Source organism: Ylistrum balloti, unplaced genomic scaffold, assembly GCF_031769215.1.
Source record: "Ylistrum balloti isolate Yb309-2 unplaced genomic scaffold, AGI_CSIRO_Ybal_v1 Utg370612, whole genome shotgun sequence".
Lineage (NCBI taxonomy): Eukaryota > Metazoa > Mollusca > Bivalvia > Pectinida > Pectinidae > Ylistrum > Ylistrum balloti.
Genome location: NW_026782376.1, coordinates 1,099,785 through 1,105,784, shown reverse-complemented (window position 1 = coordinate 1,105,784; position 6,000 = coordinate 1,099,785).

Below are 6,000 nucleotides of genomic sequence, written 5' to 3'. Positions count from 1 at the left end.
ATTACATCATAACCTTATTGATATAAGCTTATGATTGAAGCTTTTCAAGGGGAATATTGCAATGATAAATGATATTTATGTTATTTTGTGTGTAGCAATATACATTTGACTTTCAGGGTAGGTGTGAGCATGAAAATAGGGGTAAAGGTGTTGGGATGAGGGTACAGAACATGGGGCAGACCAGGCCATTGTGGTAATACTGAGTGTCACTCTGTCAGTTTACACTGGTGGTTACACCACATCTGTAATGCATGGATAACAACAAGTAATATGATTACAGGGACTAAATGGTTAGTTTTCATTATTTTTTCCCATGCATCTGATTTAGGGCAAGCATTGTAATACTTATAATTTGACCCTTCACAAAATTATAATACTCTCTGAGGGAAGCTGATAAAGATTATCAGCTTCAAACTAACACTAGTCAACTCTCGATGTTGTGTGTACTACAGTTTATTTCAATTTTGATATAAAAGCAAAGGTCTATGTAATTCCAGACTTGAAGTATCACTAGAGATTTGTATACATTATGATATTAAAAAAAGTTATATCAACGATGGTTTACTAGCTAAATTTCTGTGTTAATCACTGGATTTCGGTGCATTTGAGCTGTAATAGGGAATTGAATTTCAAAGAGTTTAATCAAAAGAACTTCAGGGTTGTTTTTTTATCTTCTAATAATCTGAGACTTTGTTCACGTTTTGAAAGGTAATTGATTATGGATCTAATTGATGATTATATAGGATTTAACATTTTTTGAAACATTTAAGACGTGTATCAAAATGATATATTCTGTTTCCACATATTTGTGTAATTGATATATCTTCCATTACATTGTGGTAAGAGTTATCTCCCCTGGAAAGAAATCACTTAACAAATTTGTCAGATCACTGTGTATATTATTTATTACCTTTCAAATGATTAAAATAACAAAAAGTTAATACTAGTAATTTTATTAAAAGAAATTAAGCTGTTAATAGAAGTTTGTAACTCTTTTTTGGAATCTGGTATTGGTAGTATACATCCTTAACACATTTATTTTCAAAGGCTGAGAAAGATTCAAATGATTTTAGGAAAGAGCAGGGATTAATTACCAGTCATTGCAGACATAGGAGGAATAATTCTGTTTCTATCATCAACATGCATTACTGGATCACACTTCAAACTGATGGCATTTAAGCATCTTCGTAACAACATTTTATAAACTCTGCTTAATCAACAAAATCTGTTTAAGTTATTCAACAAAACATGTAACAACTTACTTAATCATGACTTAATATAATTCATAATTTTTGTACAATTGATATTTCCTGTCAAAACATGATACTTCTAGAAAAAACATATAAACTTCAGACTTCAGGGACCACATACCGGGATAATTCAGTCACTGTGCAGAGAGTTCCAGATAGTAGAAAGCTTGTATGGGTAGGCTGAGGCAGATTCCACTCTAGACAGACATACTGTTTATTATTCTGTCCTTAGACATAACTATGATTTTCTTAACAGTCACAAATTATAATCACTTCAGCTTTGTAGTCATTTAACATAGGTTTCTGAAATATACACTGAAAACTTGAGTGAAACGACACTGTCCAGCAAGGGAAATACAAATTTAATGCATATTTTTGGTCAAGTTTTTCAACTCATATTTTTCTAAAAAACTTGTTAATCTGACCAACTGGTTCTGTGGGTCACTTTCAACAGGTTTTCTCTCAGGATAATTCTATAGTACAGCCTGTGAAAGAAGTTATATTTTCAACATATTTGTCCTACGGTAAGCACAGTGAGCAAACACTTAATCTCTAGCTCAGGACTCTAGGTCAGTTTTGAACACATTCTGCATTGAGAGGCTCTACTGACCACATTTTTATCATAGTTGTAGTGCCTTCCATTTTTGCTATAGAATAAGATGTATTATATACATTTATATAACAATATACATAATTATGATATATATATATTTATTGTATATAATTATAAGTTATATATACAATATAATGAATACATGAACTTTCCTTCTGCAGTGAGACTTGCCTTATCTAACACATAAAGGAAATTTATAACACATTTGTCAAATTGGAAAGGGTGTCAGAATATTACAACACTTTGATAATTTGAAATATTCAGATGTCAGATTAGACAGGATGTCAGAATATTCAGGGGTCAGACAAGATAGGGTGTCAGAGTATCCAGGAATCAAACAAGACAGGTTTCACTGTACATCTGTAAAAAATGGAATGCAACAAGACGGGCTAACTTCTTAACTCATGTTTAAACTCTTAACACAGCATTTATTTAGCAGAATCAATTTGAGGATAAAGTGGAGAAAAACATTGTGAGAACTGAATTTTACTCATGGCAGAATTGATTCATGAAAATGTTTAAAATCAGAAATTGTTTCATGTCGTTTTTTTGGCGATTATTATTATTCTAATGATACAGATAATTAGAATTTCTGTCACTTTATTATGTGAAAAGCTATGTTGGATTTTTGTTTACAATTATTTCTAAAAAAAAATCAGTTTGAAACATACTGTCATCCCAGCAGGAGATAATCATCATATAAAGATACCGGAAAGACACCAGTAATGAGATGATGAAATTCAACTATTTGGATAATGCCCAGTAAATATACATACAGTATATGAAGATAAGAGCTAGGATCCTAAGGGAAATTGTAACCATACCAAAAATTGGAAATGCTATGATCAGAAAAATATTTCTGAAGTGTCAGATTGCCTATTTGTAATGGGAAATCACATAGGTAGGGCCATTTTCTTGTAAGTGGAAATGAGATTATGACTGTCTGCTCGTCAGACAATAATCATTGTTGGGAAATCTAACTGGTGGCATCTAACACTGTCCAGAAGAAAAAAAAACCTGACATAAGCATAGGCTCACATTCAGAGGAGGTAGAGAACTCAATATATATTGTACCCAGAGGGAGGTAGAGTACTGAATATAAAGACATCTTTATATAGAAATGTATATATTGAACAGCTGCAATAAGAAGAGGTCTGATAAGGGAGACAACTATAGATTTTAACAAATTTTCAAACCCAAGGTGGAAAAAGCAAAATGTAATTCATTTGAAATGAAATATGAAATACATGGATTAGAATATATATATGTTGAACAATAAGGACAAAGGAAAACTGTTATGACAAATCTTAAAGCATACTGCCATATTCAGATATTTTGTTTATCTCTTTTGAGATTTACAGATATGATAGATTGCAACATCAATTGTCAAAATAACAAAAGACAGAGTTAAACAAATATATAACAACCATAAAAACCAATACATATATACATGTACTTATGATTGAACATATTGTTGATTCCTGGTGTATTTTTTCTCAATGTTGTTGATTAATGCAGTTTGAGATATTTTTAATATTTTTGGCTCTTTTTTGTTGAATTTGCACAATGATAAGTCATTATCTTAGTTTCTTATAAAAAGAAGATAAAAACATCTAATTCACAGTAAATCTGAAATCACTATGGGTAAAATTGTAAAATGTTGACTCAGTCATTTATTTCGTTGTGAAGACCTGTTTCATTTCACAAAGCTACGCCTGTACTAACCAGTGAAAAGCATCCAAGGTTATAGATGAGCAATGAATAACTAATGTAGGTGGAAATTAATCAGCGAGAAACCTTGTAAGTGGTAACCTATATCACAATGTTTAAGTATTGATATTATCAATTAACACCTAGGTTACAGTATTTATTTGACAATAATCCCATGCCTAGTAATAAGCTCATTCACATATATTGATGTTCACTTTAATGATAACCCAATGCCTATTCATTTTCATGTAATAAGCCAGCCCCTTGACAATGGGTTAGAATTAAAATATTAGCCCCCTGGGATTATATTACAGGAGAAGTATTCTTATGCACTAGTTATCCAATATTTATTTTACTGGCACTTACACTTCTTCATGTATCTATTACTGATAGTTTTATTGGATGATTTCTTGTTACAAATGTTGAAGTAACTGTTAAATATTGTCATACTTTTCTAAATGCTTAAGATAATAGTTGTAATACAGACATATTATCACCATAATGGAGAATAAAAGTTAAAATCTGTCATTTTTCTCAGGCTTTTCAACACAGGCAGTTTAATAAAACCTTAAATTAAAAGTGACAAGAGAATTTATACCTGTATCTCACAGAACTTTGTAAGTACACAAGTGTAGTATTTCTCCTTTGAGTTACTGGATCTGCCAGACGAAAGTTCAATACTTCCAAAAACGGAACAGTATGCAAATAGCACTGATGCTGGCAACAGTGGAGGTATCAATATTAGACCATCTTAAAGTGCCTAATTCATTAAGTTTAAAAAGTTTAATTGTTCTTAATTTTTTTTTAAACATATTCCTTCTATCTTTTTTATATTTATCATATTCAAATGACAGGTTTGTTAATCAAAATTTTTATAGACTTTTTTTCATCATTATCATTTTGATTCTTGCTTATTAGAAATAATTGTCAAAGGATAAAGTAAGGTATGTTTAGGACTGACAGCTTGTAGCATATTACTTTGCTTGAATATTCATATTAAGTGGGTTAAGCTTTCGTAAGTGACTTTAAGAAATTTTATTATTTTGAAATTATTCCTAGTACTAGTACAGCAATATTGGAAATCATTTACATATCATTTTGTCTGATGTTAAGCCCACCCATAGCCATTGTTTTTAAATAGAATTACAAGTGTTATATTGCACTATCTCCAAATTAGCTGCACGGACAGTGAAATAAAACAATTAATAAATTGTCCACTAACAGTTGAAATAAAACAATTAATAAATTGTCCACTAACGGTTGAAATAAAACAATTAATAAATTGTCCACTAATGGTTGAAATAAAACAATTAATAAATTGTCCACTAACAGTTGAAATAAAACAATTAATAAATTGTCCACTAACGGTTGAAATAAAACAATTAATAAATTGTCCACTAATGGTTGAAATAAAACAATTAATAAATTGTCCACTAACAGTTAAAATAATTATAAGAAGATTTATTGAGCTATATTTATCCACAAAATAATTTTTTCACAAAACTTTATTATTTTGAAAAACCATGAAAGTTGAGCCTCACAAAAATATATGATTTTACAGTACAATACAATTTATAAGTTAAACCAAAAGAAACAGGTCATTTTGAGAATAGAGATGGATGTTATGAAGAAGGAGTGCATGTGGAAGGGAATATGTTTATTCTGTGTTGTAATTTTTCAAACAGATCCACCTCCACAAGTGAAGTGTTTTGAAGTTGATTGTGAAAATGGTAACAGATCGATTTGCATTTTAAGGGAATACTTCAGTCTACCCTTGCAACAAAAGCCTTATTGAAGATGTCTGATCCTAGAATTTATCTCGAAATTTTGGAAAAGTAACAAAGGCTTTTAAAATTAACAGATTTAAAGAAAACTATACAAATCAGAAATAAAAATAGACAAAAAAAACCCCATTTTGAATGTTATCGCAGATGATAGTTGTTTGGTACTGTTTGCTGTGTTTGCATGTTTTGATAGTTGTGCTGGCAGTGATAGATAGTCCGGCATGTTAAAGACGATGTTGCTCTATGGTTGCGGTAGATAAGACCAAAGAGAGGCTTTTTCCAAATTGATTATAATGAATAGCTGATATTGATTTTGTTTCAGAAATTGCATCATTATACAGAGTCTTTACAGAAAAAAAGCTTTGCCTGTATGTATCGTTAATTACATTGACAACATCAGGTACCAGCCATTCCTCTACTAAGGCTTGCACAAACATACATATCGATTCCTAGCTTTCCATGTCACTTGGGAAAGAGGTGCATTATGGGTATATCTAAGGTATCCAGACATGTTTGAAAATTACAACAAAATGTTACTTGATATTTTAACATCAAATTTTGTAGTTCGTTTATTCAAAATTAAGAAGAAAATATTGCAGGCTTTTGTATGAATTTGACATTTTCTTACTAAAATATTTATTAC